Genomic DNA, 14,155 nt, shown 5'->3' with positions numbered 1-14,155 from the left:
ATTAACCCGGAGTCCCCCACAGGCAACAGAACAATGAGAGGGCATGAGCCCAGAGCTGTCATGGGTAAGTGATGGACTGATTCACCAGGAATATATTAACAGCTGCCATACATGTTACAGCATGCCACTGGACTGGTATTAAGCCTTGAAGGCACAAACTTTCATGAGACATAAGTTGTATTACTATTTTTTACTTAAACACTGGTTAGGGTACGTCCTCTGGTTCTACTTGTGTACAGTCACCCATTGAACTAGTGGTGTCACGATGACAAGACAGCATGCTATTATACTACATAATGCATGTGTTGTAGCACTGTTGTACTTTGAATTGAATGAAACCAAGGGCCTTGCCTTATTATGGAGTGTGTTATCGTGCTTATGTTAAGTAGCCAAAGTTAATGATATTAATTCAGTAAAGTGACCTATTTCTGTTTGGCCATGTATCCCAAATCGACAGACAGGTGTGCCCTCCTTGCATCCAGATTTTGGAAATTCTATAGGAGGTCATCTTTCCCAGGAGAGGGGTCTTAAAGGGACCACCTGTTCAAACGCGAAACAGAACCAATCTGAACCAGGAAATAAATAAACCCTAAGGGGGGCAAGCCCCAGCCCACACAGCTACACAGAACTCACATCACAAAGATTTGGACATATACAGTTTCATATGTATATACAGTTTCTTTAAACACACAATTCGCGGCCACTGCATTTGAACTCTGGACATTTGATTTACAGGACTTGTCAGGTTATCAGAGATGACAGGAAATGATGGCTGGCAGAATGAAAACAGCCTGGTGTATTAAGGCCTGTTGGTTTTCACCTTCCTCCCTCTTGGCCTGCTCACCGCTCCCAGTCAGAGCTATAGGTTATTAAAGGGAAGCCCGCTGGGCCTGCTTGTCTTGGCTTACATCTATCACTGGCATTTCCTCCACATGAAATATATACGTTTTTCCACTCAGAGAGGGGTTTGGCGCAGTGCCATCAGCTTACATTAAGGCGCATTGACTTGTGCAGTTGTGCTGCGTTAAGGTTAATAGATTCTGCTTAAGATAGGCTTTGGTGACCGCTCTGTTCGAAGATATGGTGATCACTGTTAAACACATCAGATGGTTATTGGGTGTTAAGAGGTGAGGTCAGGGTATGCTAAAGTATTGAGGAAATACAGGAAAACTAGGGATTTTAGCGGTATCCGCAGTAAGATGGCCATAAGACAGATTTGTCTGGTTTGAGCAGTCAAAATCTTTTCAATCTAAGTCATCAAGGTAAAGATACCATACAAATGCTACACTGTCAGTCAACTAAGCATTTTACCATCACCTATTACTGGATTTAAGATGCCAAGTATTTTTGTTAATTTAGGGATAGCACAGCTTTTATGGATATTTTGTACTGTAAGTAAATCTACTAGCTACAGCTGGTCACGTTCAGTTAAATAATGATTTGTGAAAGTTTCAGGTGCTGGAAACTCTCTAAAATATTGATACTGAGGGATACCCAACTGACATGCATTGTGTGCTCATGATCGATGATCGATGATCGATTCTCCCAACATCCTTGACTTAAAGGTGCAATATGCCGAAATTCCTCCTCCATTTCCTGATTGCTAAAATTCTAACAGTTCACCTAATTTCAGTTTGTGACAAAACAAGCAATGTATGGTATAGATAATAATTGTATCATCTAAACCACTGTAAAATATATTTTCAGTAACCAAAAATATTGTATTTTCAGCTGTTTGAAGCTGGTGTACAAAACCAAATGTAAAAGATGCAAAAACAAACTTAACAACGGGAAGTATTGAAATAACTCACACAGAACAGATCTATCGCATCTTAGACTTGCTTTCAAGGAGAATAGCAGATCTATAATGCACATGTCTATGTGGATTTGGTCGCCCAAAAAGTGACATGTTGCAGCTTTAACCTCATCATCATAGTGTAGAACTGGCTTCGAAAGCAGTAGGTTTTCTAGAGGAACTGTCCTTGTGTAGTGCTTCCTATGTAAGCCCTCTTTGTCTTACAACCATGTCATTCTAAAATGTGCTATTTCAAATAAATTGAATTGTATTAGTATATACAGTATATACTTCAAATTGAGTTTGAATTTCTCAGTGCCCAAAGATAATGACTTGGGTTTTAACAGATGAACAATGTACATGCTATTACATACTGTACAGGTCCATTTTACTCATTAAATAATCAAAAATTAATCATGTACAGCAATTAGAACAGATTACTCAATAGCCAGGAATTATCTAAAGGGTTACCCTTACAGAAAAAACACATGATTTCACATTACATTTTGTTGGCTACAGGGCGGCAGGTAGCCTAATGGTTAAGAGCATAGGGCCAGTAACCAAAAAGTCACTGGTTTGAATCCCTGAGCTGATTTAGTGAAAAATCTGTTGATGTTCACTTGAGTCATTCTGGATCAGAGTGTCTGGAAAATGTGTTTTGGAACACTTCACATGTTTTCACATGTGTAGATTCATGTTTTCAAATGTGTAGTTTCATGTTTTCACATGTTGCTTTACATGATGTCACGTGTTATCACATTAACTTCACAAGTGATCACATGAAAACATGTGTTTTTGGAACTCTTGTGTTCAGAAATTCATTTGGTTTTTCCGTAAGGGTAATTAACTGCATATGGTGGTTAAGCTCCATGAAAACACAGACTCTGGGGTCATGTTGAGATCAGATGGAGTTCCATTTAGAATTCACTTACAGCAGCCAAACAAGCCCGGAAATCTCATACATGGAAAAACAAGCCAAGTAACAGAATTGAGTGTAATTAGAATAGTATGTATTAAATGGCACAGCCTTTTACCCTGCATATCCACACAAGCGAAAGGGAGAATGCAGGACAAACTTGCTTGATCATGTCCACTCGATAAAATACATTCAAGGCATGTGCCTTCTGTTTTTTTTTTACATTATTCTAAATCAAATAATCTACACTGTTGGTTTGGTTTAAATGAAACTTTCCGCTAATTTACAATGCACGCACATACATAATAATTGCGCCTGCTTCCTTCGACCTTGCACATAGAACAGGAATCATTACTTTCATCACGGAGGGAAGAAAAAAATAAATAAATGTATAACATATGGTGTTGTCTATTATTTTTGGCCATAACTTTACCTTTTAATGGCCTGCTTTCTATGCATTTAATCAAACCCAGGGATTAATTATGTGTACTGCAAATACATACGCCATCTGCTAAACTGTGAGGTTGTAAGTGAGCTATGTGAAGGAAATATGTTAGATGAAATGTCTCTGACTAAGCTAACAGTATTTTACTAAAACTATGATATTAAGCTGTCGATGTACTGTATATTGTTGTACTCATCACTGAGAAACTCTGCAATACTTACATTTTCCAGATAAAATCCATTCATTGAATTCATAATACCACCGACTTCTATTGAAATATATCAGGTTTCTATTATTTTAAACACCAGACTACATTTATGTTAAATATCAGGTATCATTTATGTCAATCTACTTCAGGGATGGGCAACTTTGATGGGGGTGGGGTCCGCACAAAATCTGAACCCATCATGAGGGGTCACAGTTGCCTGCAGATCTGCGTACCCACATCCATACCCCCCCCCCCCCCCGCGCTTGACAGCAGAGAAGAACATTTTACGTTTTAGAGTTCATTTTGGGAAATTCTACACATTTTGCCTTGAGGTATAGAGAAAATGTTACAGTTTGCGGCAAATCTGCAAATGTTGCCATTGGGCGGAGAGAAAATTGTACAATTTTATAACTCATTTCATGCAATTCTAATCCTTTTGCCATGGGGCAGAGAGAAATGTTTGCATTTTTTCAATAATCAGAGTGAGACTGACTAACAAAATCAATGGGGGCCCCCCAGCAAGTAATTCAACCATGATAACAAGTTTAGATGAATTTAGCGATCTAAAACCTGTTAGCTGACATGAGCTAATTGACTGACTATCAGTGACTTACATAGCAAGTGAAAAACTGCTGATGCACAGCTGAATTTCAAAATGGTATTCCTTGTGTATTCTACTATTCTATCTCGCAACAACAGTAAGTTGAGACCCCGACTGAATTCCCAAAGTGCCAAAGTCCTTCAAAAGGAGGGCCGCCAGTTGCCCAACACTGATCTAACTAATTAAACAATAATAACCTATACAGTAAAGTGTCACAGGGATGGTCCCCATGTGATGTACATATGACATGTGAACATGTGACTAATAGGATGTCTATGATGGTACCGCTAATATAACAGCTATATTTCCCTGTTAGTTACTTCCCACCTCAGTGTGTGAGTAATGGTGTTAAGCCTCTGGGGTTGAAAGATACCTTTGCAGATGTGCCTTTAAACGGCATCTGCTGACAGGCTCTCCAAGATGTACTTAACCCCGAGATCACTGGGACTATTCGATAAAGTAACTACAAGCGGGGTAAAAAGCAAGGCTCTTATACTGTCCTCCATTTATCAGTGGTGTAGATGAGGGTATACTGGAGTGCCTATTGGTTGGAGAAAGGCTGCTCCGATCCTCAGCCAGGTATTGAGTGCTGGTTGAGCGCAGCTGGTTTCTACTTGAATCAGAACCATCAGGTTCACTGTGATGGGAGGGCAGAATAAAAGTTTGATGGATATTATACTACAGCCACACCATTAAATGATGGTTTCAAATACAAACAATAAACCATCAAATGGAATTCATTAAAAGTGGGGAAGATGTAATACCGACAAGACAAAAAGTCGATAGCAAGATAATGATATCAGATCTATCTTCTATGACTCAAACCATAAAAAATATATCAGCTGACAAAGTGTCAACTACACTACCTATGTGACTCAGCATGTTCTGTAAATCACATTGAGTTTGCACTGCAAGGTACAGTAGAGTTATCAGTACATTGTCACGCCCAGTGTCACGCACTGTAGATTGCTTTGTATGTTTCTATTTTTAGTTCGGTCAGGGTGTGATGTGGGTGGGTATCTATGTTGTATGTCTAGGGGTTGTGTTTCTATGTTTAGGCCTGGTATGGTTCCCAATCAGAGGCAGCTGGTTATCGTTGTCTCTGATTGAGAACCATACTTAGGCTGCCTGTTTTCCCACTATGGGTGTGGGTTGTTTTCTGTCTTTGTGTGTCTGCACCAGACAGAAATGTTTTGTTTGTTCCGCTTTGTTGTTTTTTTGTTCTAGTGTTCAGTTTCTTTATTAAATTGACCATGAACACGTACCACTCTGCACCTTGGTCCTCTTCACCTTCTTCCACCTACAAAAATATCGTCACATACATTCCCTAACAAACATTGAGAATGAAGATATGCATTGTTAAACCAAAATGTAAATTTTCCCTATTGTGTTGCATTTCCCAACAGCTAATGACTGACAAGATGAGACCCAGTTCATTCTCCATTCTGTCAGTTGAGAGCTCTGTTACTGTTATTAACAGCAGAGGGTAGAAGGGAGCACTTACTCCCCCCGCTAAATGAGTTTGGATAATTGTACCTCCAGAGACCTGGGCCGGAGACCTGGATGTGAAGCACTCCAGCCACTCCTCCTCCTGGCTCAGGGGGTTTGATTAGAACTCACACTGGCCCTTGTTGGGGAGCTGCCATCGTGTTTCAAACAGCTCCGCTCAACAGCTTCACACACACACACACACCACAGCCCTCTGCTCTAATACGGATGTTTTGTAACCCCTATTGAGAGACACACAAACAAAGCAAAGAGCATTGCACACTGCTTGAAAGTTCATGATATGACATATAATATGTCTGCTTAGAATATCAAAACAAGATTTAACTTTTATGTTTGATCGGCTAAAAACCAAACACAGCTGGAAAGATATGGAATAACAATGGACTATAACAGTTTTTTGGGTCTGATCTAAAAAAGCATTAACCTATACACATCATCACATACTGCCTCACCTTTTAATGTTAGGATTAAGGTTAAGGGTTAAGGTTAAGAATAGGGTTAGGGACTGAAAACATCCACAGCTCAGTTTCTGATTAAAATTGTTAATTTACATTTCTGCTCCAACATCCACTGCTAATTTTAAGCTTCAGACACAGTTTTGGCTTTCCAAAACGGTTTCCTCCCTGAAAGGCCTCTGCTTGAGCAAGTAGCATAGTCATAGCTACACGGCCAGCATTCTAATCCCAGATATATGCCCTTATTTGGACCCAAGGTTAGCACGCTGACATTTTGAAGCTGATTAAGAATTTGCCTGGGCCATAACCTTTGCGTGGCATGAACTGCGATGTCATTGCGTTAGCGCTTCCATTATCATGCAGTCACATCTAATCACAGCAGCATCCCTGCCACCCCTAAACCAGCATTAAGGACCTGTTAATGTACGTGCCCATTCATTTGAATAAAGCTTCACTTTTTAATGGAGTGGAGCAGGGCTTTTAGCCAAAACCAAATCCAGTTAATGTCATTAAACCACAGGTCTGCAGGAATGAAAGTATGTTTTTGTTGTCTTACTCACTCTAAGCAAAGGGCTTGGTATTTTGTTGCTGTTATATTCACCACAAAAATAAATAAAAAAACACCCCAAAACTGTGGGAATAAATTACAAAACAAAATCCTGTATGTGTATATCAGCAGCGATACACACTATATATACAAAAATACGTCCCTTCAAATTAGTGGATTTTGCTATTACAGTCACAACCTTTGCTGACAGGTGTATGAAACCGAGCACACAGCCATGCAATCTCCATAGACAAACATTGGCAGGAGAATGGCCTTACTGAAGAGCTCAGTGACGTTCAACGTAGGATCGTCATAGGATGCCACCTTTCCAACAAGTCAGTTCGTCAAATTTCTGCCCTTCTAGAGCTGCACTAGTCAACTGTATGTTCTGTAATTGTGAAGTGGAAACATCTAGGAGCGACAATGGCTCAGTCGCGAAATGATATGCCACACAAGTTCACAGAACGGAACCACTGAGTGATGAAGCTCATAGCGCGTAAAAATCATCTGTCATCGGTTACAACAGTCCCTACCGAGTACCAAACTGCCTCTAGAAGCAACATCAGCACAATAACTGTTCATCGGCAGTTTCATGAAATGGGTTTCCATGACTGAGCAACCATGTGCAAGCCTAAGATCACCATGTGCAATACCAAGTGTTGCCTGGAGTGGTGTAAAGCTCGCTCCCATTGGATTCTGGAGCTTGGAAACACATTCTCTTGAGTGATGAATCACATTTCATCATCTGGCAGTCCGACAGATGAATCTGGGTTTGGCCGATGCCAGGAGAACGCTACCTGCCCCGATGCATATTGCCAACTGTAAAGTTTGGAGGAGGAGGTCTGAGGCTGTTTTTCATGGTTCGAGCTAGGCCCCTTTGTTCAAGTGAATGGAAATCTTAACGCTACAGCATATAATGACATTCTAGATTATACCGGGCTTCCAACTTTGTGGCAACAGTTTGGGGAAGGCCCTTTCCCATTTGAGCATGACAATGCCCCCGTGCACAAAGCGAGGTCCATACAGAAATGTTTTATTGAGATCGGTGTGGAAGAACTTGACTGGCCTGCACAGAGCACTGGCCTCAACCCCATCGAACACCTTTTGGGTGAATTGGAACACCGACTACGAGCCAGGCCTAATCACCCAACATCAGTGCCCGACCTCACTTATATTCTTGTGGCTGAAGCAAGTCCCTGCAGCAATGTACCAATGTTCTAGTGGAAAGCCTTCCAAGAACAGTATGGTTGTTATAGCAGCAAAGAGGGGACCAACTCCGTATTACAGTTTTTCTCAACCACTTTGGCTCAATTCTCAAATGAGAATAATCTTTTTCAAAACAATAAGTTCAAATCTCTGAACAATTAGTATCTTGTTCACAACAGATTTGAATTTCTTTTTAATGTAAGCAAATTGCATGTGTTTTGGTACATATATGCAAAAGAGGAAGTACAATTGTCTACAATTTGCACATTAACTACATGCACATAACTTGCTGATCAAAACTGCTGAGTTGATTCTCAGTGAAATTGTCATACTCTTCACAACTAAATATTCTGTCATCGTGTGAGCTATCACATGCAAAATGATCCATTCAATGATCAAAATCTGTCAGAAGTATATCTATATTCCATATATATCTATGACATGGAATGTTTGTGATGTCTGTTAAAATGGCAAATTACCTGTCAGGTGACATAGCAGTGAAATAGGAATCACAATTTTACCAATCAACCAATCAAGTTTGGAAGCATATATATGGAGCTTGCCCACAGCACAATCTCTACTATTTTTGAACATGGAGGAACATCATAACTCGGAACAGCAGCTACATGCTTGGGGAAGATGAATAATGTGTAATAATGTGTGGTAGTAGTGTTAGGGGAAGACATAATAGAGGAAGAGGTAGAAGGCAAAGAATAAGAGTCCCTGATGAAATCAGAGCCACATTGTGGACAATGTCATAAACCATGGTCTTACAATGGAAGAGGCTGGTCAGAGAGTACAGCCTAATGTAAACAGGTCCACAGTGTTATAAACCATGGTCTTACAATGGAAGAGGCTGGTCGGAGAGTACAGCCTAATGTAAACAGGTCCACAGTGTCATAAACCAAGGTCTGACAATGGAAGAGGCTGGTCAGAGAGTACAGCCTAATGTAAACAGGTCCACAGTGTCATAAACCAAGGTCTTACAATGGAAGAGGCTGGTAGGAGAGTACAGCCTAGAGAAAACAGGTCAATATGTACTCGTTCTTTACTTTTGTTGATGCATTTCATTCAGAACAATACAGCAACTATTGTAAAGGTACATGCAAGTGAAAATCACAATGTACCGTAAGATATATGAGAAATATACAGTACGAATCTGTCGTTCTGCCCCTGAACAGGCACTGTTCCTAGGCTTTCATTGAAAATAAGAATTTGTTCTTAACTATCTTGCCTAGTTAAATAAAGGTCAAATAAAAAATAAATACAAATATATAGGACTGCACAACGACCTCATGCTGATGGCAGAGCAGCTCTACATGTCATATATAGGACTGAACAACGACCTCTACATGTCATATATAGGACTGAACAACGACCTCTACATGTCATATATAGGACTGAACAACGACCTCTACATGTCATATATAGGACTGAACAACGACCTCTACATGTCATATATAGGACTGCACAACGACCTCATGCTGATGGCAGAGCAGCTCTACATGTCATATATAGGACTGCACAACGACCTCATGCTGGTGGCAGAGCAGCTCTACATGTCATATATAGGACTGAACAACGACCTCATGCTGGTGGCAGAGCAGCTCTACATGTCATATATAGGACTGCACAACGACCTCATGCTGGTGGCAGAGCAGCTTTACATGTCATATATAGGACTGAACAACGACCTCATGCTGATGGCAGAGCAGCTCTACATGTCATATATAGGACTGAACAACGACCTCATGCTGATGGCAGAGCAGCTCTACATGTCATATATAGGACTGAACAACGACCTCATGCTGATGGCAGAGCAGCTCTACATGTCATATATAGGACTGCACAACGACCTCATGCTGATGGCAGAGCAGCTCTACATGTCATATATAGGACTGAACAACGACCTCATGCTGATGGCAGAGCAGCTCTACATGTCATATATAGGACTGCACAACGACCTCATGCTGATGGCAGAGCAGCTCTACATGTCATATATAGGACTGCACAACGACCTCATGCTGATGGCAGAGCAGCTCTACATGTCATATATAGGACTGCACAACGACCTCATGCTGATGGCAGAGCAGCTCTACATGTCATATATAGGACTGAACAACGACCTCATGCTGATGGCAGAGCAGCTCTACATGTCATATATAGGACTGCACAACGACCTCATGCTGATGGCAGAGCAGCTCTACATGTCATATATAGGACTGCACAACGACCTCATGCTGGTGGCAGAGCAGCTCTACATGTCATATATAGGACTGAACAACGACCTCTACATGTCATATATAGGACTGCACAACGACCTGATGCTGGTGGCAGAGCAGCTCTACATGTCATATATAGGACTGCACAACGACCTCTACATGTCATATATAGGACTGCACAACGACCTCATGCTGGTGGCAGAGCAGCTCTACATGTCATATATAGGACTGCACAACGACCTCATGCTGGTGGCAGAGCAGCTCTACATGTCATATATAGGACTGAACAACGACCTCTACATGTCATATATAGGACTGCACAACGACCTGATGCTGGTGGCAGAGCAGCTCTACATGTCATATATAGGACTGAACAACGACCTCTACATGTCATATATAGGACTGCACAACGACCTGATGCTGGTGGCAGAGCAGCTCTACATGTCATATATAGGACTGAACAACGACCTCTACATGTCATATATAGGACTGCACAACGACCTCATGCTGATGGCAGAGCAGCTCTACATGTCATATATAGGACTGCACAACGACCTCATGCTGGTGGCAGAGCAGCTCTACATGTCATATATAGGACTGAACAACGACCTCTACATGTCATATATAGGACTGCACAACGACCTCATGCTGATGGCAGAGCAGCTCTACATGTCATATATAGGACTGCACAACGACCTCATGCTGGTGGCAGAGCAGCTCTACATGTCATATATAGGACTGCACAACGACCTCATGCTGGTGGCAGAGCAGCTCTACATGTCATATATAGGACTGCACAACGACCTCATGCTGGTGGCAGAGCAGCTCTACATGTCATATATAGGACTGCACAACGACCTCATGCTGATGGCAGAGCAGCTCTACATGTCATATATAGGACTGCACAACGACCTCATGCTGATGGCAGAGCAGATTTACATGTCATATATAGGACTGCACAACGACCTCATGCTGGTGGCAGAGCAGTTCTACATGTCATATATAGGACTGAACAACGACCTCATGCTGATGGCAGAGCAGTTCTACATGTCATATATAGGACTGCACAACGACCTCATGCTGGTGGCAGAGCAGCTCTACATGTCATATATAGGACTGAACAACGACCTCATGCTGATGGCAGAGCAGCTCTACATGTCATATATAGGACTGCACAACGACCTCATGCTGATGGCAGAGCAGCTTTACATGTCATATATAGGACTGCACAACGACCTCATGCTGATGGCAGAGCAGCTCTACATGTCATATATAGGACTGAACAACGACCTCTACATGTCATATATAGGACTGAACAACGACCTCATGCTGGTGGCAGAGCAGCTCTACATGTCATATATAGGACTGCACAACGACCTCATGCTGATGGCAGAGCAGCTTTACATGTCATATATAGGACTGAACAACGACCTGATGCTGGTGGCAGAGCAGCTCTACATGTCATATATAGGACTGAACAACGACCTCTACATGTCATATATAGGACTGAACAACGACCTCATGCTGGTGGCAGAGCAGCTCTACATGTCATATATAGGACTGAACAACGACCTCTACATGTCATATATAGGACTGCACAACGACCTGATGCTGGTGGCAGAGCAGCTCTACATGTCATATATAGGACTGAACAACGACCTCTACATGTCATATATAGGACTGAACAACGACCTCATGCTGGTGGCAGAGCAGCTCTACATGTCATATATAGGACTGAACAACGACCTCTACATGTCATATATAGGACTGCACAACGACCTGATGCTGATGGCAGAGCAGCTCTACATGTCATATATAGGACTGAACAACGTCCTCTACATGTCATATATAGGACTGAACAACGACCTCATGCTGGTGGCAGAGCAGCTCTACATGTCATATATAGGACTGAACAACGACCTCATGCTGGTGGCAGAGCAGCTCTACATGTCATATATAGGACTGCACAACGACCTCTACATGTCATATATAGGACTGAACAACGACCTCATGCTGGTGGCAGAGCAACTCTACATGTCATATATAGGACTGCACAACGACCTCATGCTGGTGGCAGAGCAGCTCTACATGTCATATATAGGACTGAACAACGACCTGATGCTGGTGGCAGAGCAGCTCTACATGTCATATATAGGACTGCACAACAACCTCATGTTGATGACAGAGCAGCTCTACATGTCATATATAGGACTGAACAACGACCTAATGCTGGTGGCAGAGCAGCTTTACATGTCATATATAGGACTGAACAACGACCTGATGCTGGTGGCAGAGCAGCTCTACATGTCATATATAGGACTGCACAACGACCTCATGTTGATGACAGAGCAGCTCTACATGTCATATATAGGACTGCACAATGACCTCTACATGTCATATATAGGACTGCACAACGACCTCATGTTGATGACAGAGCAGCTCTACATGTCATATATAGGACTGCACAATGACCTCTACATGTCATATATAGGACTGCACAACCACCTCATGCTGGTGGCAGAGCAGCTCTACATGTCATATATAGGACTGCACAATGACCTCTACATGTCATATATAGGACTGAACAACGACCTCATGCTGGTGGCAGAGCAGCTCTACATGTCATATATAGGACTGCACAACGACCTCATGCTGATGGCAGAGCAGCTCTACATGTCATATATAGGACTGCACAACGACCTCATGCTGATGGCAGAGCAGCTTTACATGTCATATATAGGACTGAACAACGACCTGATGCTGGTGGCAGAGCAGCTCTACATGTCATATACAGGACTGCACAACGACCTCATGCTGATGGCAGAGCAGCTTTACATGTCATATATAGGACTGAACAACGACCTGATGCTGGTGGCAGAGCAGCTCTACATGTCATATATAGGACTGCACAACGACCTCATGCTGATGGCAGAGCAGCTTTACATGTCATATATAGGACTGAACAATGACCTGATGCTGGTGGCAGAGCAGCTCTACATGTCATATATAGGACTGCACAACGACCTGATGCTGGTGGCAGAGCAGCTTTACATGTCATATATAGGACTGCACAACGACCTCATGCTGGTGGCAGAGCAGCTCTACATGTCATATATAGGACTGCACAACGACCTCATGCTGATGGCAGAGCAGCTTTACATGTCATATATAGGACTGCACAACGACCTCTACATGTCATATATAGGACTGCACAACCACCTCATGCTGATGGCAGAGCAACAGTATTCAGCCAACTGGCTGTGTCGTGGACGTCAGTGATCGTGGACGTCAGGAAAAGGCGGGCTGAACAGGCCCCCATTAACATCGACCGGGCTGTAGTGAAGCGGGTCGAGAGTTTCAAGATCCTTGGTGTCCACATCACCAATGAACTATCATGATCCAAACACACCAAGACAGACGTGAAGATTGCACAACAAAACCTTCTCCCCCTCAGGAGACTGAGTAGATTTGGAATGGGTCCCCAGAACCTCAAAAAGTTCTACAGCTGCACCATTGAGAGCATCCTGACCAGTTGCATCACACCTGGTATGACAACTGCTCAGCATCTGACCATAAGGTGCTACAGAGGGTAGTGCGTAAGGCCCAGTGCATCACTGGGGCCAAGCTTCCTGCCACCCAGGACCTATATTGTCACGTTTACTCCCTCTCCGGCCTCTAGGTCATCAGGCTGCTGATTATCCTGCACACCTGTCAACATCGCCTCACGTACCTGCGCCTCATGACACTCACCTGGACTCATCACCTCCTTGATTATCTTCCCTATATCTGTCACTCCCCTTGGCTCTTTCCTCAGGTGTTATTGACTTTGTTTTCATGTCGGTGCGTTGTTTGTGTTTCGTGTTTATTTTATTTATCAAAACACTCACTCCCGAACTTGCTTCCCGACTCTCAGTGCACTCGTTACATATATAATATGCGGTTTCAGAGGAAAGCCCATAAAATTGTCAGAGACTCCAGTCACCCAAGTCATAGACTGTTTCTATGCTACCACACGGCAAGCGATACCAGATTGGACCAAAAGGCTCCTTAATTTAACAGCTTCTACCCCCAAGCCATAAGACTGCTGAACAATTACTCATACCCATTTGTTTTGTACACTGCTGCTACTCGCTGTTTATTATTTAGTCATAGTCACTTCTCCCCTACCTATATGTACAAATTACCTCAACTAACCTGTACCCCCGCACACTGACTTGGTACTGGTACCCCCTGTATATAGCCTTGTTATTG

The sequence above is a fragment of the Oncorhynchus mykiss genome, chromosome 25 (assembly GCF_057628025.1).
Source record: "Oncorhynchus mykiss isolate SJ-2025 chromosome 25, ASM5762802v1, whole genome shotgun sequence".
Classification (NCBI taxonomy): Eukaryota; Metazoa; Chordata; class Actinopteri; order Salmoniformes; family Salmonidae; genus Oncorhynchus; species Oncorhynchus mykiss.
The sequence above is the reverse complement of the archived record's forward strand: the minus strand, read 5'-3'. Positions refer to the sequence as shown.